At 37.4% G+C, this 25507-nt stretch overlaps 1 long non-coding RNA gene across 1 annotated transcript in view; it reads left to right on the plus strand.

Annotated features, from left to right (window-relative positions):
• The first annotated feature begins 8739 nt into the window (after window positions 1-8739).
• Window positions 8740-25507, plus strand: part of LOC127180538 (uncharacterized) — a 105291-nt gene continuing 88523 nt past the window's right edge. The window contains exons 1-2 of the long non-coding RNA XR_007829660.1: window positions 8740-8907; window positions 11567-11657. This is a non-coding gene — a long non-coding RNA (uncharacterized LOC127180538). The remainder of the gene's footprint in view (window positions 8908-11566; window positions 11658-25507) is intronic.

Here is a 25507-nt window from a genome sequence, read left to right on the forward strand (position 1 = left end):
TGGTTGTGTTGGATTTGTGCCATTAGAATATTAAACATTGATTCCCCACGAATATTCGTTAATATTTTTAATGGCAAAGTGGCTGTATTTATTTTCGTTTCTTTAAGTTATTTTAGAAATATGTTTGGAACAATTTATGTTTGTTAAATTCTTTTTTTTTTTCTTTGCCGACCAAGCCGCCAGCAGCAGACAGTGAGCTGATCATATCTAGCCTTCTCAAAATCAACACGACTTGCCTAAAATAACATTTATAGGTATAAAACAATTAATGCATTTCACAATATTAATTTAAACATTCAACATATAAATGTGCGCTTTCAGGCGCGTTTTAATCCATGAGGAGTGTGGAAGCTACAGCGCGCAGACATGGAGGCGCCGGCAATATCGCTTGAGATTTTTTAATTAATATCTAGCCATCATTTTTGCTAATAAAGGTAAGAGTAATACATCATTCGGAACTGCAAAGAGTCTACTTTAATTTGTGTGCACTCACAACATCAACAAAACTTCCTTTACATTAAATTTAGATTTTTTTCCAACATGCATTAAAATATATACAAATACGTACGAATATAGATTTACCCCGTTGATTAGCTACAGTAGTACCTATCAACTTCTTGTAGCCTTTTTCCAATGACCGGTAATTTGTCCTGCCATGCACACATTCAGTAGTCTATAGCTTAAGCCTATTTTATCTACGAGCCCTTTTTCCACAGTCCGTTATGTCCTTTTTCGTTTTCTTATGCAGTGCGGTAAATAATGGTTTATAAGGGGGACAGAAAAACTTTACCATATTGGCTATTAAATGCAGTCATGCCATGCAATTACATTTAGGCTACATGTTTCCTATAGATAATGGCATATTAAGTGCTTAAGTTTTCTCCCTTTAAATATCCAATTTAAGACGAATTTTAGTCACAACCAGGATTTCTGGCACAAATTGAGCACAAATAAACACGCCATTTTGTGTGGGGAGCGCTTTGAATTAGGCTATATAATTATATATATATATATATATATATATATATATATATATATATATATATATATATTATATTTGTTAAAGTTATTGTTCATGCTGCCTTGAAATTTAAATTTAGTCAACTTTAAATGAAGTTAGTGAAAACTAACTTGAAAAAGTTAAAAGTGAAAAGACTACATTTTAAATTTTAAGGCGGCACGAACACTAACTTTTTTTTTTTTTTTTTTTTTTTTTTTTAACTCTGCAGTGGCGCTAAATGGAGTGGACAGTGAAATTTTCGTTATATTTAACGGCACAAACCGGCACATCGAGCACAAACGAACGGCACCGGTTTAGAGAGATTTGGAAGGCATGGGGTGGAGAGTGACGTCACTGCACCATATTGTATTTGTTTTTTTCTAAGGAAGGGAATTAGATACAATGTTTATTTTAGCGGCACAAACGGGCACAAATCGAGCACAAACGAACGGCACCGGTTTGGAGCGATTTGGGCAACATGGGGGTGGAGAGTGACGTCACTGCCTCAAATTGTTTTTGTTATTATTAAGAAGGGGAAACATATTTGACGTTCATTTCAACGGCACAAACCGGCACAAATCGAGCACAAACGAATGGCACCTTTTGGAGCGATTTCGACGATATGGGGTGGAGAGTTACGTAACAGTCCCAAACAAATATTTTACCCATTATATTTAAGAAGGGCTCGGAGATACCAGGTTTGTTTTACCGGCACAAACGGGCACAAACGGGCACAAATCGAGCACAAACGAACGGCACCGGTTTGGAGAGATTTGGACGACATGGGGTGGAGAGTGACGTCACTGCCTAAAATTGTTTTTGTTATTATTAAGAAGGGGAAACATATTTGACGTTCATTTCAACGGCACAAACCGGCACAAATCGAGCCCCAAAGAATGACACCAGTTTTGTGTGATTTAGACGAACTGGGGTGGAGAGTGACGTCACAGCCCGAAAATATTTTGGTTATATCTAGGGAAGGAAAACAGATACAGTGTTTATTTTAACGGTACAAACGGGCACAAATCGAGCACAAACGAACTGCGCCGGTTTGGAGCGATTTGGGCAACATGGGGTGGAAAGTGACGTCACACGGTCAAAAAAATAATGTTTAATATCTTAAACACCAAACCAGCACAAACGTTCGTTTTTGCGGCACAAATCAGCACAAACGTAGCACAAACGAATGGCATAGTTTTGGTCATTATTTCTTTTTAAGGGGTGCCAACTTCACGGACGTTTCCTATTGCCCTTTCCGTAAAATATTGTTGTATTCATTTTTTGCAAAGACTGAATAATTTCCTTATTTATACATAAATACACATATACTACAATAAACACTTCAAATACATAAATAATTGCAATCAAATTATTAATTTTACTATCTATAAAAAGTCCCAATGGGGAAATACATTACTTCAATTCCACTGTGGTACAGTGTTGCCATATGGCAACATACCTATTTTTCCATAGTGGTACAATGATGCCATATGGCAACAATGATATTTTATCATTTTACAGAAAAACTATGTTAGATAATATTGATTTCTGAATAAAAATATGTAATTTACTAACCAAAGATGATGCAAAAAAGCCGGCCCTTTTAATACACATTTTTTTATTTTTGTTTGTTTTTGTTTTTTTCAGAATAACAAGGAAATAAGTAGAAAGGCAACACCGTACCATAGAGGGGTATATATATATATATATATATATATTAGAGATGCACGATATTGGATTTTTGCCGATATCCGATATGCCGATATTTTGTCATCTCATTTTGGCCGATACCGATACCGATACCGATATATATCATTTTATTTGGAAAGTTAGTTTTTAACGATAACTTATTCGTTAGGATTAAATAAATAGTAATGAGTGGTTTACATTCAATCCCTTCTTTTTCATCAGTAGACTAGCATTATTTATGATCTGAATTTTGTAAATTAAGTTCACTTTTGCTATGTTATAAGCCGAACTTCGGATGCTTTCACTTTAGAATTCGCAATCTGAATACAACATTTCAAAACGAAAACAGAAAAGTAGAACTAAACTGGGTGACTGTGAGGGTGCTTTGCGGGACATGAACAGGACATAATTCATTGCTACAATTTCTTAATTCGTTCCTATGATTTATTAATTTATTAATTTGTAAAATGAGGGAACGAATTAATATGTAGTATTAATGAATTGTTAATTTATTCCCACGAAATATTTTATTTCCCACCCGCAATTTATCACAGTAAGAGATACGAAAACATGGATTAAAAGTGAATGACAAGAAAATAAACCTAAGAAATTAAAGGGTGAGACGGTGAGGATTTGGGAAAATAAAAATATTAAGTTATGTGGCAATTCGTGACCAACTGGCAAAACAGTACACTTTTTTTGCACAAGAATACCAACATGTTTACCTTCTCTGGTTTAACAAGCGGTCTTTTACCCTACTCGAAAACCAAATCCTCCGTCCGCCATCGTTTCCAGAATAGTCGCGTCCTTTTTGCCGTCACCACCTGGCTCGTGCTGACACTACAAATACAAACCAGGCTCTACACCCGAAGCGCTCACAACGAAAACTACTCTTTGCGTGATCAGTGAAATCCTGAATATGCCACGGCTTTGTAACTCTGTAACCCGCGCTGTATGGAGCAGTGCGACCACGTCAAATTTTAACTTGCACATTTAAAAAAAAAAAAAAAAAGTGACAGTTTTGATCATTCTAGAGCCCTGCAATACAAAGGCATTCAACATGGAAAGAAAGTAATAGAAATGTAGTCACTAAGTCATGTTTAATTATAATTTCTAATTATTTTATACGGTGCACTGCGCTCTGACAGGGCTGCGGGACACGAACATAATTATTTCCTACAACTTGTTAATTCGTTCCTACGTTTTATTAATTTATTAATTTGTAAAATAAGGGAACGAATTAAAAAGTCGTATTAACGAATTCTTAATTTATTGCCACGAAATCTTTTATTTCCCACACGCAGTTTACCCGCATAAATGATCCGACAACATGGATTAAAAGTAAATGACAAGAAAACAAACCTGCGAAATTAAAGGGTGAGACGGTGATGATTTGTGAAAAGAAACTATAAATATTATTAAGTTTGTGGCAATTCGTGACCAACCGGGAAAACAGGACACACAGCCGCTTATGGCTCTAAATGTATTGGCTCCAACTGCATGAATCCAAAAGTATGGTCGCTACTAACATTTGCCTGCTAACCAATTATTTAACTTATAAAGAATGCTTTGTACCTCACTTGTGTCATATTCACGAAAAATGTTTCATATGAGCAACAGTGTGTTCCCTTTCGAAAGCTTCAGTCGATGCTGCGCTGCTCAGCGCATTGGGAACGAGAATACCCACGCCGCCGTGCTTGAGCATGTCTGGACCCCCACGGCTGTGCAGGTGTGTTTCACAAGAACGCAAGAAGGCCTAGACATTAACTTGATGTCGACTCAAGGACATGAGAGCCCGGAGTGGCATGAACATCCAAACTATAAAATCTTATGAATGTGTGCGGAGAGGACCAACCTGCCGCATCACAAACCTGTTGTAGGGGGGCGCCTCTCGCCAAAGCACTAGAAGAGGCGACTCCCCTGGTGGAGTGAGCTCTAAGACCTATAGCCGGAGCTTGACTGCGCGCCTCATAGGCAAGAGCAATAGCATCCCTGACCCAATGAGACATAGTCTGCTTGGTGGCAGCTGCTCCCCTGTTATGAACACCATAACAAACAAAGAGTTGCTCTGACTTACGCCACTGGCTAGTGCGGTGGACGTAGGCCTGAAGAACACGGACTGGACACAGTCTATGAGATTTCTCCTGCTCCGGCGTTATGAACGGTGGAGGACAGAAGGCTTCTAGAATGACCGGATGTGCAGCCGAGAATGGAACTTTGGGCAGGTAATCAGGGTGAGGATGCAGAATCACTTTAACCATCCCTGGGGCAAAGTCTAAGCAGGAAGGAGAGATAGACAGGGCCTGCATATCCCCAATTCTCTTCAAGGAAGTTATTGCCATGAGAAAAACCATTTTTAGAGTCAGAAGTTTATCAGATGCTGATTCTAAAGGTTCAAAGGGGTTCCAACCAGACCCTCAAGAACTATAGCTAAGTCCCATGAAGGGATCTTGGTTTTCACTGGAGGCCTCAGTCTCCTAGCCCCACGAAGGAAGCGAGAGAGCAGAGGGTGACTCCCGAGTGGTGCCCCATCAATCAGGGCATGGCAAGCCGAAAGAGCGGCCACATAGCCCCTAAGAGTAGCAGGACACGTGCCTGTTGACAATTTCTCCTGCATGAAGTCCAGTACTGAAGCAATCTGGCAGTTAACCGGATCTACATTATGTTTAACACACCACCTTTCAAAAACACCCCATTTAGCGGCATAATTCTTCCTAGTGGAGGGAGCCCTAGCACTTAGGATGGTCTCAATAACAGCAGGCGAAAGCCCAGTGTCTCTCAGTTGGTTCCCCTCAGGGGCCAAACGTGAAGATTCCACAGATCGGGCCTGGGATGGAATATCGTTCCCTCCGCCTGAGACAGAAGGTCCCTCCTCTCCGGAATCGCCCACGGCGAGCCGTCGAGGAGAGATATTATCTCCGAGAACCATACTCTGTTCGGCCAACGCGGCGCTATCAGCAAGAGGCAAGACCCTTGTTGGCGAACCCTGGCTAGAACTCCCGGGAGCAGAGAGACTGGGGGAAACGCATACAGGCGCATATTGGGCCATGAGTGCGCCATCGCATCCAGACCCAACGGAGCTGGGTGACTCAGAGAGAAGTAGAGGGGACATTGCGCAGTCTGCTGGGAGGCGAAGAGGTCCACCTCCGCTTCGTAAAATCTGGTCCAGATCTGTTTCACTACCTCCGGGTGGAGTTTCCATTCCCCCGTCGGTAGTGTCTGTCTGGACAGTAAATCTGCTCCCACATTCCACTGCCCTGGAATGTATACTGCCCTGAGTGACAGGAACTTGTCCTGGGCCCAGAGAAAAATCTGCCTCGCTATTCTGTTCAGGTTGCGTGAGCAGCGCAGCATCTCGTTCCGCTTTCTCAGGGAACACGGTTACAGTCAAGTAACCGGGATCGTTTTGCCGTTGCGCCGCCGAAGAAAGAGAATTCACTGACCGCGCGCCGTAATTACTTTTTATTTTAAATGCAGATCATGTCATGTGCAAACACAGCCATTGGGTTTCAAAATACAACAAAGAGCACCATAAAACCATTTAAAATGTGCATTTAGCGATCTAGTGACTGGATATGAAACAGGCAACAGTAAATTATCCCAAATGGAACAACGGCGCGCTTTCTCCTATAGCCGCTGCTGCCACTGCACGTGCTATTGCTATGCATCATTCTGTATGTGTATTCTCAGTTTAAATGCAGCGATACAAAACAGTGAATCTACTCCTCATTCAGTCAAAACTTTGCTTCAAGAATGAGCCACACTGCTGACGTGATCTAATCCCTAGCACACCCTTAGCACATGTGAGTTAACATATTCATCTTATCGGCAAAACATATCGGCATAATTTTTCATATCGGGCCGATGCCGATATTTACATTTGAAGTCATTATCGGCCGATTCCGATATCAGTCCGATAATATCGTGCATCCCTAATATATATATATAAATGCCTTTTAGCATTTTCCCTGCTCAAATAAACAATAGAAACCAACACATAATTTGTTATGGTTTTACTGGTTATAATGGGAATTGTATTGCTTTTAATAAAAGCTTACCTATATAATGCCCTTTTTTTTAACAGTTTTAAACTTCACTGTGCACATGAAGAACAATTCATGGGGCTCTCTACTCCAAACACCTGGTAGATAGTAACATCATTTAAAAATAGCACTAAACTCCAGCAAGACAAAGTCTTTAAATTGACACCTTAGATTAAACCATGGCTTCAGAACAGCTTTAGAACACTTTGAATATAGTGCACAGAAACTTTATTGTCCTTTATAATGTTTTTGTGCCTTTAATGTAGCTTAACAATAAAAGCAAATAGTATACGCACAATAAAGCCAGAGTCAAATCAGGGAAATGTTTGTGAGTGCATGGAACATTGCTCCATCCTCTGCTGCCACACCAGTCTCACTTAACATAATGATTACATGTATTTCAGAAGAGGTCACAAACACACAATAATAATAATTAAAAAAAAAAAAAAAAAAAACAATATAAAATGAGAATTTTAATACGTATGCTCTGATGGCAGATGAGACACAGAAAGGCACTCTCAACAACTGGCAGTATGAGTGTGATATGTCAAACCTAAGGGCAAATTTAAGGATAATTAAGAAAATACCCAGAAGCCACCAACACCAAAGATTTGCCAGTGAGTCTTTATTCATTTTTCACCTCTAGTTAAATCATCTTGGTTTGAAATAATCCTAGACTACAATCAACTGAGCTGGTGAAGCAACTGTTGAGTATGTCAGGTTAATTCTGTCAGTGCTGTACATAGACAGTACTGTCTATATGTTGCTGATGATTCATAAACTTCTTTACAGGGTGATACTGCAGACCTGAGACAAGCAGTTCAGTACAAACCAGCAATCTATGACTCTCTCAAAGAACAATGCACAGCTCTGAAAAGTTATTTTTGAAGACCTTGTGTGGGTCAGCTTAACATTCTGAGCCTAGATCTAAGATGGAAACAGAAGACGCTGGACAATTATGTGGTGGAAAGAGTATATACGGTAGGTCCTAATGTCTTCACCACACAATCATCCAGTCCCCTTGCACATTGTAGGAAAGAAATCAATACCTCAGATGACCTCAGGTGTACATTATAGGCTTACTGCTCTTGCTTTAACCGAATGATGCACTAGATGAACAATCTTTCCTCAGGAGTAGGAGCAGATAATATTAAGGCCATTCATGCCTGCCACGCAGGAACTGACACCCTTTTTCTAGATTTTCTTTCATGGTATAGAGTTGCAGTCATAGGAGCAATAAATAAATAAATAATAAAAGTATGGGTATATAAGGTGAGCACCCAGGACAAATTAAAATGAGTAAGGAAAGATGTAATGGTGAGAGAGAGAAAAAAAAAAAAAAAAGAAGTGGTGCAGTCAAGACGACAGAGAGAGTTCAATGAAGAGGTTACAGTTCTAGACTGAATAACATGAATCTTTGTTTCTTGTAATGCATTTACACTGGTATGTCTTTATAGAGGAAGATGTGTGCAGTGCCTAATATTTGCTTCTTACATAATTTCACATTCACACATCAGTCCACATGCAATAAATCCATTCACACTCAATTCACTCAAGTTCATTGTGCATCTTGGCCATTTCCACCACTGTTCAGAATCATATACATGATCAATCACAGACAATGTATATACCTACTTGTTATCACATTTCTGTAATATTTGTCAGAAATATTTGTTTGTATTTCACATTTTACATATATTCGTGCATTTGTAGTGGTCAAAACTGTATATAGATTTCACTATGCCAAGCAAACATGGGTATAGACTTTGTGAGTTGGCTGACACATTCCCATTCAACTCAGTGATATGCAATCTGGATACTGTCATCATGTTTATTATTATTAGTAGTAGTAGTAATAGTAGTAGTGGTAGTAGTAGTAGTTTATTTATTTCTTTATTTATTTTTTGTCAAACCCTAAGGTTTAAGAGGATCCCTTCTGCCCCCACTCACATTTCCACATGTATCATGTGGCTGTCTCCCTCTGGTGGTGTGATGCTTTCCCTGGTCATTTTGGTCATGTTAGGGCATGTTCCAGCTCTTCATTTTTTTTTTGGTCAGACTTACCTTTGAGAGTCATTATGCCATGCCTTTGCCCTACATCTCATCTACAGGCTTGCAGTTTGGATGCATATGGACACAGTTTCTAGTTTAGAGATGACCAAAGACATCTGCAGGGTGAGTGCAGTCCTGCTTTTACATTGTGAAAATTGCTCATGTTTATTCCTTGATTAGTTAGTTTGTATGAACCACATTAGGCTAGGATTTTATGAATGCATTGGGTGAACACTATTTTACTACCAGTGGGCCTTTTCCTTTATCTGTCTTCACAAGAGTCTGGCTGCAATGAAATCCTTTTTATAGGCCCTTGTAAACAAATAAGGGAGGCTGGGGTTAGTAGTCACAGGGGCTATGTAACATTTTGAACCAAAACTCAGTCAATTTATCTGTTTCAATTTATCATAATTTGTCAGTTTAGACAGCATGTTAGAGCATGTTTCATGCTATTCCTTGTAATTATCAGTGTAACGTGAAAAACAATGCTCTTTTTTACATATGTGACCTTGGACCACAAAACCAGTCATACGTGTAAATTTCTCAAAATTGAGATTCATACATCATCTGAAAGCTGAATAAATAAGCTTTCCATTAATGTATTGTTTGTTAGGAACAGATAATATTGGCCAAGATACAACTACTTGAAAATCTGGAATCTGATGGTGCAAAAAAATGAAAATACTAAGGAAATCGCCTTAATTTTGTCCAAATGAAGTTCATAGCAATGCATATTACTAATCACAAATTAAGTTTTGATATAAATTTGCAAAATATCTTTATGGAACATGATCTTTACTTAATATTCTAGTGATTTTTGGCATAACAGAAAAATCGATAAATTTGAGCCATCCGATGTATTTTTAGCTATTGCTACAAATATACCCGTGCAACATAAGACTGATTTTGTGGTCCAGGATCACATATAAACTGACTATTCACAAGTACAAATGATGTGCCATTGTTTCCCCTATAGACAAAGACTGTGGGAGTGACCTGCCACAATAGATGTTTGAAACTGATGCACATGTTAAATTACATTAATTGTTGTTTTTCATAAGGGTAAAAGGAGGTATAGGCTTATTAGTTTTACAGTAATTATAATTTTAAAAAACAACTATGCACTTGGATTCAAAACATTTTTCATTTTCGAAGGAAGTCTCTTATACTCACAAAGGCTGCATTTATTTGATCAACAATACAGTAAAAAGTAATACTGTGATATTGTAATATATAGCAGTAATAAATGGAGGTAATTTCAATGACAGCAAAGCTGAATTTTCAGCAGCCATTACTCTACAGCGTCACATGATCCTTTGGAAATCAGTGTAAAAAATCTCATTATTATCAGTGCTATTATCAGTTAAAAACTGCATAATATTTTTGGTGGAATTTGTGATACTTTTTTTTTTCTCCCACAATTATTTGATGAATAAAAAGTTTAATTAAAAATTCTTGCGTAATAACAGTAGTGATAAAGTAGTTAAAGTAGTGAACTTACTACAAATATTTCAAAGATTTACACAAAAATATGAAGTAGCACCGTTATCAATATTAAATAATGATAAATGTTTCTTGAGTTTCTTTTTGTGATGATCACTAGCAGCCAAGAGACCAAACCACAAAAAACATATGTGTGACCAGCAGATGGCAGTATAGACCCACTAATAAAAAACTCCTTCAAGCACTTCATCATCTCTCTTTCCTCACATCTCTACCCTCCAGCATGTAAAGTTTTATCAGCTTAGTTTTGTTTTTATTTTATCTTTTATTCATAATGCAGAACTGTGCTTTTCTATAGTGTAATCATGCTACGATATTGTACTTACTGTAAAAAGAAGACTCAACTAATTGACTGCAATATGATCTATAAGCATATACTTTATGGAGCATATACTATATAGCAGGATGTCCTGGAGGATTTAGCAGTCAGCTCTTGTGAGCTTTGTGTGTATGTGAGAGATTGAAGTGTGCAGCGGAGCTGAAAAAGCCCAGTGTGGTTTATGAGAGTGAGGGGCCTTCTGAGGGAATACAGGAACAGACCGTTTCAAATTTCATCCTTCAACGCCACACTCTCCTCTTCCAAACACTTGTGTGTGTTCAGTGTTTAAAATGCATCATAAAGAGTTAATCCCACTCACAGATGCATGTCTATGTAAACAAAAATGTGAAGGTAGAAAAGTGCTGTTTTCTGTGTTTGGTGACTGTACAGCACTATACATGTGTGTGACACAGACGGAGTTGACGTGTTTTTGTGTGTTTGCATGAGAACACGGGCGTAATGAGTGTTCCACCTGAGCACACAGAAAGAGCGGGGCAGTAATTACCACAACACGGGGGGTCGCCGTCTTTTCACACCTACACACACTTTCTTCAGCCCTTTCTCTATTATTATGTGAGAAGGTAAGAAGTGGCAAAGATCATGGGCGGCCTATTTAAAAACAAAAAAAAAAAAAAAAAAAAAAAAGCCTCTGTAATTACCGGGAAGAGAAAACACTTCTGCCCCATCTTTGACTGACTTCCTCCTTGAGTCACCCTCAAAAGGCGCTGCATAGCTTTCTGTAATTCTGCCTGTTGATTTGGGTATTCAGTGGGAGTTTAATAATAAATCAAAATTTTGAATTACATTTTTATAGACACTTTGACCATCATTCATTAATATTCATTCAAAATTAATCATTTATTGAATATTTTTGCTACTTTGGTTATTCTTTTAGCTAACAAAAAGAGTGCAGGACTCTAAACTAAAATTACCACATTTTACCATTCTTTCATTCTCCAGTTTCAGACCCAAATCAGTGCAGAAAATGGAACAGGGAGGGGGAACAGATGAACTGCATGAAACACCAATCATGTGGAGATGTTGCATAAAGGTATGTCCAAATCCAATGATCGTGTCACAGCATGTGCACTGAGATACCTTAATTTCATCAGTTTTAAAGAGCTGCATAGATGTATCCATCTCTGCATATGACATCCCTGTCCTGTGCTTTTGATTCCATGACAGTTGAGCTAAAGTAAAAACTGGTATCTGAAAGTTGCGGTGAATGATCCAAGAAATATAATATTTAAAATCTTAAAGGAGAAGTTCACTTCCAGAACAAAAATTTACAGATAATTTACTCACCTCCTTGTCATCCAAGATGTTCATGTCTTTCTTTCTTCGGTTGTAAAGAAATTATGTTTCTTAAAGGGGTCATCGGATGCTAAGTTAACTTTTACACGTTGTTTGAACATTAGTGTGTGTTGGGAGTGTATGTACAAATCTACCCTATAATGATAAAAATCAATGCAGTGGTTTTTAATTAATCTGTAAAAATAATATCCCCTTTTTCAAATCGAGCCATTCTCAGATGCCTGTCTTTGTGGCGTCACACCGAAAGAGGCCGCTCCCACCATAGTTGATTGACATGAGCGTTTTACCTCAGATCAGCTGTAACAGTCCGACCTCTTTGTTTCGATGCCGGAGCAGGGATGTAAGTTAGACAAGAATATCTCCGATTGAGCGATTGAGGTGTTGTGTTGCTGGATGTAATAATGAACATAGTGGTCGTCATTTACTCCCGACATCTGAGCCGCTGAAGATGCAGTAGATTACATTAGTTTGTGAAGGGAATGCGCCTCCCGATCTACGTATAACCGTCTATGTTAGTGCAAATCATTCGTGATCCAGCTTCACTTACAGCAGAAGTGAGTATCAGGGTTTTTTTATGAATCTTTGCGATCGCCTTTCCAAATAATGTGCTAGTTAGCAAGTTTAGCGGCTAAACGCGGCTAAAGTAAACAGGCTCATCACTCCACAGAGAGAAGAGAGGGGCGGGGCGAGCAGAGCTCATTTGCATTTAAAGCAGCCTCGACCAGAATAAGATGACTGTTACAGAGCTGATTTTGGCAAGGTGAAAAGGGTGTTCTTTACACAACCATTGAGAATTATTAATCAAAGTAATATTATAGACTTTTCATTAAGACCCTGAAGAATCATATCAACTTGGAAAATGGGCATCCGATGACCCCTTTAAAGGAAAACATTCCAGAATTTTTCTCCATGTAGTGGACTTCTATGGTGCCCCTGAGTTTGAACTTCCAAAATGCAGTTTAAATGCAGCTTCAAGGAGCTCTACACGATCCCAGCCGAGGAAGAAGGGTCCTATGTAGTGAAACGATCGGTTATTTTCTAAAAGAATGTACAGTATATACACTTATATACTTTTATACTTATATATACTTTTTTATATATGTATATACTTTTTCACTTTAAATGCTCGTCTTGTCTATTCTCTGGGATGCGCACGGGAACTCTGTGTAATCCAGGTCAATACAGTTAGGATATGTCGAAAAACTCCCATCTCATTTTCTTCTTCAACATCAAAATCTCCCCACATCGCTGTTTTTCCTTTTTTTTTGGTAAAGGCGTTTGATCTTCTTTGCATGTTCACTTTGTAAACACTGGGTCAGTACTTCTGCAGCGATGTAGGATGATTTTGAAGTTGCAGAAGAAAATGAGATGGGAGTTTTTCGACATACCCTTAAAACCGGAATACACACAGTTTGCATGTGCATTGCAAACAATAGACAAGCGTTTGAGGTTAAAAAGAATGCAAATTGTACTTTAAAAAAAAAAAAAAAAATAACCGATCGCTTTGCTAGATAAGACCCTTATTCCTTGGCTGGGATCATTTAGAGCCCTTTGAAGCTGCATTTAATCTGCATTTTGGAAGTTCAAACTCACAGGCATCATTTGAAGAGAAATTCTGGAATGTTTTCCTCAAGAAACAATTTCTTTACAACTAAAGTTATGGCTAAAGTTATAATGGCATGATTACATACTAACCCTCTGATTAATCTGAAGTTCTTTCTGTTTGTATTATTCATCGTCAAAGCCTCCCGAGGGTCCGTTATACACACACAAACTTTTAACAACCCTTAACCACACCAAGGGGGACTGAACCTCTCAGTGCCCCTGTGTTTGGAGAGGAGACACTCAGTGTTGTTGTATTTCAGAGTGTGAGTATTTGGCGGTAGGAGGGTCTTTTGTCTCTCTGATTGTATTTAGCAAACACACAGCAGGTCTATCAGCATATGAACGGCCCAACAGCAGAGGTTACGCATAACAGAAAGGAAGAGAGCCACAAAACCACAGAGCGCACACACTGCACGCATCCACATGAATGCATGCACATCCATGGACATGAATGCAGGCACTCATACACTTACAGTGTTTACCTTGGACATCAGCCCAACCCACCAGTGCCGTTATTGAATGCATTCACTGAATCCTTACATTCATGAGCTGCACCAAGTGCACACATCTGTTGTGAAGATGCACGTTAAACAAACACTGAGCATGCTACTTACTCTTTCATCATATACTTTTGCAGCATTTCCTTACAGAGCTGTCAGACTGATTAGAAGCTGATGAGCAGGTATAAGAAAGTGGTAAAACTGTTATGTTTAGCAGCACTTTCACCTGTCACTTACACTTTCACCAGAATACCTTATTATACCTCAAAATATGACACCTTACACACACAGAAAAAAGCTGGTTTCTCATGCTCAGTTTATATAGTTGAAAACTAATACAATATACTTCTTGGAGATTTTTTTTAAAAATTTTATTCAGTTTATTTACTTGATACTTTTTTTTGACAGTGTGAAAGTAGCACTACCGAAACTGGACAGAATATGGGACTGGATAAGTAGTGTTTGTGTTTATAAGTGTTTGTTTATTTATACATTAGTAAGAAGAAAGTAATATATATTGTAATGTTTTGTAAGAGTTTTTGTTATGTTGGTATTTTAGGGGTTACCTTGTGCTAGGCTAGTGTGGCTAAAACATTCTTGAATATGGCTTTATCCATGATGCATTTCATATGAATCTATAAAGATATATTTAGCACTTTTGAACTTTTTCTAGCAAGTAGTTGACTAATGATGGGAGAAACTTTGAATCAGTTGAAGCAGTTACATGTTTTGCACTAGCAGTGGGAGATACAAAGCTATTTGAAACTTTTAATCAACAGAATCACTCAAAAGCAAAATGATTCACTGTTTCAAAGCACTTGAAAAACCACAGGCTTGGTATACAACAATGCAATTGTCAATACAACAAAAACTCGGTCTAAACATGCATCATGACATGCTTTTACAAACCAGTTGCAAATGTTTTCATGAGTAATTGAATGTAACCTACAAATAATGTTTTCTTTTATTAATGTGAAGTGCTTATTTTGTACGTTATGGGCAGGGTCTGCAAAGTAGTGACATTAGAAGCGATAAAAAATCATTCTTCTTTTAAATTATACATGCATTAATTTTAAACTAGCGGTGAACTATTTAATTTGAAATGTTAAAAAAAAAGTTGTAAATGCTTTGAAGCCTAATGTGTTTCGACATGGTTGTCATTATAATTAAACTTAATTATAAAATAATCCATGATTAGTACCATTAGCTAAATCTATATTAGACACTGGCTCATGGGTTCACCAGATCATCTTTCTAAATTTCAGTATATTGCATAACAAAGCCTTGTTTATCGAAACTGTGATTTTGCCAGTTTGATACATGCTCCATACTATTGATTTGTAAAGGTTTGGAAGCTTCATTAAGCAGTGTTTTGAAAGCATCTATCACTGTCATTAACTCTAAAAGATGTCTATTTTTATTTGGGTTTACTCAGTTGAAAGCGGTTGGGTTCTCCCTGCATTTCCAACATGTGGAACCACTGTTGTTCACTAGAAAAACCATTAACAAAACCTCACTAACACTCCACCATACTTCAGTTATTACCAAGATGGCTCATAGCATTGTATGTCCATTTGCTCTGTGAATGGAAAATGGCCTGACCAGCATGTGTGTGTGTGCTGTGCAGGGTAGCAGATCTCCTGCTAGACCTTTGACCTTCCTCTGCTGACTCTGTAGCGAAAATAACAGGTCAGACAGTAGGTTATGGAGGCCATTGCCATTGTGTGTTGTTGTGTTTGTACTAAGATTCTCATAACAATAAGGCTTGTGACCTTCGTGTTGCCTTTCCGCTGTTCTTAGCAACCCCTGACCTTACCAGTTCTGCTTCTAGCCATTGATCTATAGCCTGTATTCTGTCAGGTCCTGTAGTGCAGAGGCTGACTGCACTCTCTTTTGTAGTTATGAATATGAAACTCATGAATTTGAAGTGCAAAATCATTCAGTGTTTCTGAAACACTTTTAAAAAGTGCTTCTGACATACACAAAAGTGTGAGTGAGGCCCTTACACTGTCTGTCTGTAAACTGTCTCTCACCTTGAGGCTGAAATATTTTCTCTGCATCTGTTGCTAGTTAGAACTTTACCTTTGCTATACACATTCTCAGCATGGCTGTCTCTTGTTAATGATAATGAACCACTTTTATGGCTAAATAGGTTTTTATCAACAGCATCTGTGCCATGGTGTCTGTTATCACGGACAATAATTGTAAATTGTCCCACAGTTTCTATAAACAGCTAATTGTGTTAATTAATTGTGTTACAAGTAATGCACTTACAAAAGTCTAATGGAGCAAGCCATAAATGTTAAAGCTGCACTGAAGAACTTTTTTGTTGTTGTTAAAAATGACCAACTTTTCATTAAAAATCTGTTTTTACAACCGCGTTATTGCCTTATCCTGATTCACTATGGCCTTAATGTTGATTTAAAGAGCAGGTCATATGAGTTTTTGAAAAAAAAAATCTTTTTTTGCAGTTTGTAAGATAGCTATCCTTCAAAGCTATCTACAAAGTTGTTAATCAGAAAGGTGCACGATAAAGATATTATCTCTCAAAAGAAAGAGTCGACTCAGAGCCGATTTAACGAGTCGTTATATTTTCGAATTGTCTGCCTGTTACCGATCTACGTCACTGGGTAACACATTTGCATAATCCCCGCCTGCCCGCAGAATACGAACAGTCTGACCTGTCCACAAACACTTCCGCTAGTTAATGTGTCTTGCCTGTCAAAGCGAGTTTTGTTTTCATTGCCGAAAGATGATGATGTGAAGAATCAGTGGTTCAAATTCATTTTTCCACGATACCACAGCAATACAATTTTAAATCTTGGCTCGCTGCTTGCTAATATTATTTATTTAGACTAACAAGCATCTCCGAACCACAGCCTGTAAGTACAATTGATAGGTTGTGTGTACCTTTTTAATCGAGTGCTCAAAATATCAACTTTTTGTGCTAATATGTGATGTATACCTAGTGCAGCTTTAGCTTTCCAGTTAAAGCATGATATTACTAATACTGAAACAGTCATACTAAAACAGTTCTGATAATTCGCTGTGAACCCACTATATCGACTAATTTAGGCTGTCGTTGTTCTAATTACTTTGTGTAATAAATAAGGAATGTAGACATATTTTTTATAGTTTTTATAGTTTAGCAGGTAAACTTTAGTTGTGGGCACGATTCACTTGCAGAAATGTTCAAACGTTTTTATGTCATTCATTTAAGAATGGAAATGAGCACTATATTATTGTTTTTGTGCATGTTTTGTCAATGGTAGCCAGGGTTGCCAGGTTTTCACAACAAAAGCTGCCCAACTGCTACTCAGAACTAGCCATTTCGAGGGGGGTTCCCCCGTTAAAACTCACTATCTGGGGTGTAAAATACACGTTTTTCGTCAGGGTTCCCCTGGTAAATTCGCATTCCAGCAGCTAAATATGATGTTATTGGGGTTGCTTCAATCCACGGATCAACCCGCATCAAAAACAACCGCAGACAACTGCAGACTTGGCAACACTGATGGCAGCGCTAACTACCAATCACAACAGGCTTGGCCAGCTGACCAGTCAGAGCAGAGTAGGCTTATGGAAGAGAAGGGTTTACAGACATTACGCTTAGAACTGATCGAACAAATAATTTCTAAATAATTGAGAATGTATAAATGTATATTCTGAGAAAATTAGGTTTTCTGACCTTAGATGCATTTAAACCTGATGTAGGGGAGTCCAACACAACATTAGGACACTTTAAAATACCATATGACCTGCTCTTTAAATGTTGAGCTATTGGATCTGATTTGGTGAGAAATTTCAGGCTTAAATAATTTGTTCTTGCATGTTTGCATCCATAAGAGTGGTTGAAGCCTGTCGCTCCAGTACTTGGTGTTGTTGCCCAGAATTTGAACTAGTCAGCTAGCTAACATTTAACATGGACGTGCCATGCCGTTTGGTTCTAAACAGCAACTCTCATTGACCTCTGGAGATTCACCCACTGTCAAAACAAAGAAACCTTGAACAGCGGGTAGTCTGCAATCAGACAGGGAAAGTGACAGAGCCTGTGCCAAAAACTCCTATGACATTTTGTTCTGATATTTTTCTTTCTTTCTGTCAGTGAGCCTTGGAGCAGTATGACAGATCTGTTCTGGTTATCACCATAAATCATGTCGATTCTTCAAACTGTTAGTCTAATTCGCAAACAAAATCAGAACACAACTGCAACTTTGCAACAGACGTGCAATTTTACGGTTCAACCAGAGATGGCGATAGAGAGGCCAAAGTTCAGTAGTGCAGCTGTAAAAAAAAATAATAAAATACACACGTCGCGTTAAATTTGACCGTAAGTGCTCTGCGAAGTGGACTTCACAGGGAAATTTACCCTCCAGTCAATGCACAGTACTGCAACAAGTTTAATTATAGTATAGCATAAACACAGTGAAAATTAGTTGAGGCTTAAGCTTTTTTATTGGGTTTTATTAGTCACAGTTATGCAGTTATTCACAAGAACAAAGTGCTTGAGTAAGTGCTTCAAATCCTTTTTGTAAAATAATAATAATATAATAATACGTTTTAATATGAATAGCTTACTAAAACTGTATAACTTAGAAACGTGTGTTAAAATTCAGATGTTCATTAACTTCACTAACTAAAGATAAAATGGTGCTGAACCCAGAATATTTCTTTGACCTGCTCTCAGGTGTGCAGTATTTTAGCTGTTCTCCTGTTTTAATGTAAAATATTTATTACAACAGTCTCTGGCTCAGAAGTCTCTGCCTCTATGAACTTGAGTATGTGTGTGTGTATGTGTATGTGTGATGCTTGTGGCAACAGGATTTCATCTCAACGAGGCTGAAGGCAGGGCAGCTCATATTAGACTTTTATGTCCTGAGACAATAGTAGCCTTTGTGCAGAGAGAGAATGGCTTGTATTATACGGCTGTATAAGGTGTATTGTGTGTGTACGTATGTGTGTTTTTGTGTTTGTGGGTGTGTATGTCTTTTGTGGCTTAGGAAATGGATACATTGGCCTGAATTGCTTTCAGACACACAAAAACTGCAAGTACTGCAACACAAAGACTAGCATCCTGCTGTTTGAGGGATTTAACTTATGACTTGATGGCCGACAGACCCTCCTTCCTTGAAACCATGGCGACAACAATCAGACACACCGCGGAGTCGAAGACAGCAAAAAACAACACAAACTCAGAGCAATAGACATTTCTCTCTCTATGTCTTTGTCTTTCTCTCTTTCTCTCCCTGTCTGTCCCCAATCTGTTTCCAGTCTGCTGAGCTGAAGGTTACTGAGCTCCTCTGTGATCAAAGCGTTTACTATTCAAACCACTGACCCTTCAGCCCACAGCTAACCAGAGCACCCAAGCACTAAGGGCCCCTTTACATCTCCTGCTCACTCTCAGCCTCTGTTTTCCTGTCTATCTAATACTCGCTTGTGATATATTCACAAGTCAAACGATGTAAATGAGTATCGAGGAAGCATTGGAGTTGTCCCTCCTGTTACCATACAACATCTTCACTGCCCTGTGTTGACACTTCTGTAATGTGACATTTCTAAACAAAACAAGATATTCAGTGAGGAGAAACGAGGATTTGATCATTTGGGAAATCATACAGTTAATGTAAAATGTGTGTACATATATATACTGTGATGTACATCCAACTGAAATGGATTATCAAGAAAGAAAAGAAAAAAAGAGTTTAAGCTGAGTAAATGGCTGGAGAAATTTGTGGATGTGAAGTTTATGACATTTCAAGTAATAGTGTGGTTAAACACTGCCTCCGCAGAAGAAGATTAGCGCCTGCTTCTACATCGTTGCCTGTTTAGCCCCGCCCACCGATTCTACATAATTTTTTTAGCTAAGCCCCACCCACTGATTCTGCATCGCTGCCTTTTAGCCCCGCCCATCGTATCTGCATCACTGCTAGTTTGGCCCCGCCTACTTAATCGTGTAAATAACAAGAGGCAAACGCAGATCTACGCAGAAACCAAATGATAAAGATCATTCAGAATACAAGAAGACGCTGTGCAGTGCCAAGTTGTGGAAAAACAGATCCCAGCATTAGGAAAGAGTGGATGAACTGTTATTTTTTAAAAAGTTCCAGACTGCGTCAGTAAGAACTTGGTCCTTTGTTCACTTAATTTTACCATGGATTCATTGTGTGTCAAACACACACAACTATTAGCCGATCATAGCGTAGTGGGCGTTTATTTCTGAGTCTACAATCTGTCACGCCTATTCAAACAGAGCGTTCTGATAAGGGGGATTAAAACAGGACAAAAAAAGCTTGTTCTAAAGTATAATGTTTTTTGATGTAGAAATCTTGATAATATTATAAGGGGACCTCAGAGAACAGTGCAAAATTATACAAAAGGCAGTTCATGAGTTATTTAAAAATGAAACGTATAGTGAGTGAGCGATGCAGTTTTCATCTATAATACGTACTTAAGCATGACACACATGGTGTTTTCAGCATCTCAATATATAAGGACATGAATACATGACATGAACTTCATCTCCAGAGCTGCTCTGAGAGTTCACACCATTTCATTTTATAAAACTCAAACACAGAAACTTGAAAATCTCCACTATAACCCGCCAAAAATAAAGTTTGGTTTAATTTGAAGAAATTATGACAGATAAATATTACACAGTAATATATAATACAGTTCTATATGATACAGTTTGTTAAAATGGTGTTTTTAAAGGAATATCACACAATTTAAACAGTAATTGATTACACATTCGTACTGATTATTAAAATGTACTTAAACAATTGAAATCTGGGGAAAAATAAAATGAATTGCAGTAATTATTGTCACATAGGTTGGATGTTGATGAACCAAGATAGTGAATTTTAAATTGTGAACAAATGACACAAATGCTATTGAAATAAACAAAATGTAAGCTCTGCATTTTATGAGTTTGCTCAATCAATACAGCCTAAAGAACTAAATGGCTTAAAACCTTTTTTTTAACATTATTTTCTCCACCTGTGTGGTCATGTCAGTGGAAAGCAAAAGTCACTTATGTAAGTTACTACATTTAGATGAAAGATTTTGAATACAGACAGTGTGTCTATAATAATGTGTGTGATAAATCATTCATAGTTAGAATGTGTGTTAAAAAAAGTAAATGAGTCCGTTTTGACTGCATATTAACTTCAACAACAAAAATCAATCTGCAATCAGTCTAAAATCAATAATTAGCATTAGCATATTTGAGAATCAATAGATTGCAGTTGGACATTCAAGTGATGACGGTTTATCAGTAATCCCAGGCATGTCCAGATTTACTTTATCTAATCCTTCTACAATTGAATGTTCATTCATTCTTTATGAATATTTACATTGCTCTCTGGCTAAGAAGAAAAACAAGCATTGATTATCATTATCTTCACTGAACATCTTTATGCGTTTGCATCTGCTAAATAACTCTAACCTACTGACCGTAGTGCTCATTATTAAAATTTGCATTTATTCTTTTATTTATGTTTGTCTTGCACTCAGCAGTGTAGATGATATACAGCTGTGATGTTGCTTGTCTACACACAGCATGTTAAATGTTGTTTAATCATGCATAAATGAAGCAGGGTGTGAAGTATAGTTAACACTGTTCTTTCCTGTGTACCTTTTTTATAAATTGCATGACACAGTGTACTAGACTGACGCTCCAATGTGGATTGATGTGTGTGTGTGTTTCGATTTATAATTAACTTGTAGTTCTTTAAATTCTCCTTCTCTTCTGTTCACCACTATGGACAATCGTACACACGCTGACTGGGCTGTACAGAGACTTGTTAGGCAGCTATGCATCCTGCAGAGGCCATAAGAAAGAAAGACCCCCAGCGGGCTTTTAATAAAGCTTACCCAGGCCCCCCGCCCTAAGACACACATAACACAGAATCTGAAGTGCTTCTTCTCAGAAATGGAGAATAAACCCTTTTCCACAGTCAGAGGGAGACAGGCAGGTCACATTTTTAATAACCTTTTAGCTTTTTGCTGTTCTCTTCCTGTCCTGCAGAGTGGCAAATGCATTTATTTATTTATTCAATTTGTACAAATATACCATGTAGTCTTTTTATTATTTTGCAATAATAAAATAATAAATAATAATTATTTTTTAATGTAATATATACAGTCAACGTGCAAGTATAAAAATGACAAATGACAAAAATCTCATTTTTCACTCACCTTGTGTCGTCATGACCTTAACAAGACGTTCAATTACACATTTGTTTTTTACTTAACACGTTTTTCTTTACATCGTCACACAAATACTTATATATGAACTGCGTAACTGTGCAAACAACACAGTGACATAAAAGTTGATGAATATGTATTCAACCTTATGTCAACCCGTGACAGAGAATTTCAGTAAAGTTGTATAGCATACTTCAGTTTTTGTCTTCATCGCATCTGTTTTTAATATGTATCAATATATAGCCATGGTCCATGCATATATATATATATATATATATATATATAAGAATTAGTTTTCTATATGGAAATATATTGTTTAATATAACACATAATGTTTTTCCAATATGTTCCTATTTTGTTTCCTAATGGGGACATTGCTGTCGTTGTTTGATATGTCATGTTGACAGTTCAAATATATGATTATTAATGTATACGTTCAGTGTCTGAGCACAGTCTGCGGAGGAGGTGCTTTATTTGATGCTTTATTTGAGTTTATTGGCCTGTAGATGTAATCATACACGCAAGCCCTTTGTTCTGCAGTGAATGCGTTTTACTGCTGTGTTTGTGTGTTGGGATGGGAGGGAGTAGCGTGTTATGACAGTGATCAGGTGCTCTTGTGTTGTCTGGCTGCTTTTTTGTGGTTGGGTTTTTCCGTGACCCTCCTCCAGACAGCACGCACATGCACTAACACACACTCTGCCCCAGGGACAGGCCCAGGTGAGTGTGTGCCGTGATGACGTATGTCTTTAGAGATCCTTTTGAGTCTGTGTAAGAAGTAAAGAATAAGCATTTTTACTTGTGCAGACCGACACACACACACAATTCAGCGACACAGCCTAGCAAGAGTGAGTTTATGAAGTGTAAACTTGTGTACTTTTAACACACTATTCATTTGAATGATGTGTTATTGGTTTAAAGTGAGGGTGTCAAAGTCATCTCAGTGCCTGAATTAATTTGTGCCGCTTTTGGAAATAGAGAATATTCATTAAAACAGTACTGATGAGGAAAAACTATAACATGTCACTGAGCCTAAAAAAGCAATTTTCCATTAAAATCCCCTGTTTCTTAGTCAAACTCTGATTCTGTATTAATGTATCATTAATGTACATTTGTAAACAAGGTTTCACTTTTCCTAAAAATAAAATAATAAAATAAAATGAAATAAAAAGTTTTTTTTTTTTTTTTTTAAAATAAGGTTTTTTTTTTTAAACAAACACCTATAAATCCAGTTTCAGGTGAAAGTGAGTTCACGCATATGTGTGAGTGCTGAAATGCTACACATAATTAAGTGAAACATTCTACTTCTTGAGACATGAAATAAAACATTTAATTTGATTAGAAAATTACAAAAGTTATTATTAATTATAAAAGCTTTCTAGACTTGCCTTAGCTACAGTAGAATATGAACTAAAATCTTAACTAAACTTTAAATCATCTCAGACATGGTTAACAGCCCTGTGAAAGACATATATGTATGTGTGTGTGTATATATGTGTATATATATATTAGGGGTGTAACGGTACACAGATGTCACGGTTCGGTACGTACCTCGGTTCAGGGGTCACGGTTCTATACAATTTCAGTACAACAGAAAAAAAATCTACTATGTTAGATTTCTTTTCATTTATTTTACACATACAGTAGTACAAATTACAATTTTTTCCATCTACATGTGAAAATACTAAATATTATATCAAATTATAATGTCATATATATGCTATAAAATCTGCAGTACATGTATACATACAAGGACTAATTACTTGACACATATTTAATTTAGTTAACTGATAGACTAAGGAAAAAAACAGTGCGACACGTAACGTAGCCTATATTTGCTGAGTTTCAGTTCAGTTTTGAGACAGAAAGGAAACTCAAATGGCGAAAAGCGACATTCTGTTTGTTTTTTGTTTAAGTTGATTTTGCTGGCATGAAGAAAGTTGAAGTAATCACGCCGACGCACACAAACACAAAACATATCAGTTAAATAAAATACAGTGAACCAAACATCAGTGCGCCCGCCTCACTGTGTCACCGTTAGAGCGCGACTTAAGTACAAAGCCTATAATTTACATAATAAATAATAGTTTAGCATTTGGATACATCATGTGAAAATATTATGGAACATTTGGATTTGTGCCGAATGAGAAAGGTAGGATACAAAAACACAAAGCTCCATTTCGCAGACAGTTGAGTGTGCAGGCCTTTAAAGTATACTCCTTTGTCAGCAAAAAAAAAAAAAAAAAAAAAAAAAAAACCTCTTGTATGCTTTGGTCCACTAGAATATTCTATTAATGCAACAATATATCTCCAGTACATTAGTATCTATATCTGCCCATTTCTACCTCTAATAATTGTCTATATTGTCAAGGTTTGGCGTTCTGTTCAATTTTCTACCCATGTGGTTATGCCTGATCTCCATCATACTGTGAGATCCACAGAGTGAGAAAAATAATAGCACAAGCCAGTCATATTGCGACCACTTGAGCATCTGTGCCAAAAAGGAATAAGAAACACCTATGTACTAACTGTGATCTCAGTTTTTTTAAGCAGGTTTTACAGATATTCACACTACAGGATGGAAGTGGCCCAAATCTGAAGGTGCGGTCACAGTAGGCTTAAAACTTGTGAAATCACTTAAGGCCCTGCAGTGAATATGGGTAACAGGATATGCTGTCACCCTCTAGGGCTTCTGTTTTTCATAAATAATCAATTATAAATGAATGCTCTATTGGTCTTTTTCATTGTTTCCATTAGTGATTTACACTCTTCTGTGTTTGTATGCATATGAATGAAAGTAAATAGAACACAAAGTCATGTTTGACCGCAACTCATTTTAATGCTTTCCGACACCAGTCATGATTTTATCTGCTCAGTGTGAATGATATATGAAAACCTCCAAAAAATGTGGTCCTGTATCAGCATCACTTCCAGTCTACAGCCTCACCACACCAGTGTGAAATGCTGAGTTAATGTGTCTTCAGCACTGCACATCACTGTGCTGTTGATGTGTGATCATCATTCATAAAAAATGTTAAAGGAAAAATCTGAGATGAAAATGAACAATTCTGTCATCACTTACTCGCCCTTCGTGTTCCATAGAAAGAAGAAAGTTCTGCAAGTTTGGAACAATAACAGGCTATTTTATTAAAAAAATGGAGCTGAGCATGGTGATAGATTAAATCGAAATTACATGAGATACTTTAGTTGAGGGGGAATTTTTTTTTTTTTTTTTAATGTTGACATATAAGTCCTTTCAGGTCTATGAAAAATCAGATTTAAA

This window comes from Labeo rohita, chromosome 18 (genome assembly GCF_022985175.1).
Source record: "Labeo rohita strain BAU-BD-2019 chromosome 18, IGBB_LRoh.1.0, whole genome shotgun sequence".
Taxonomy (NCBI): Eukaryota; Metazoa; Chordata; class Actinopteri; order Cypriniformes; family Cyprinidae; genus Labeo; species Labeo rohita.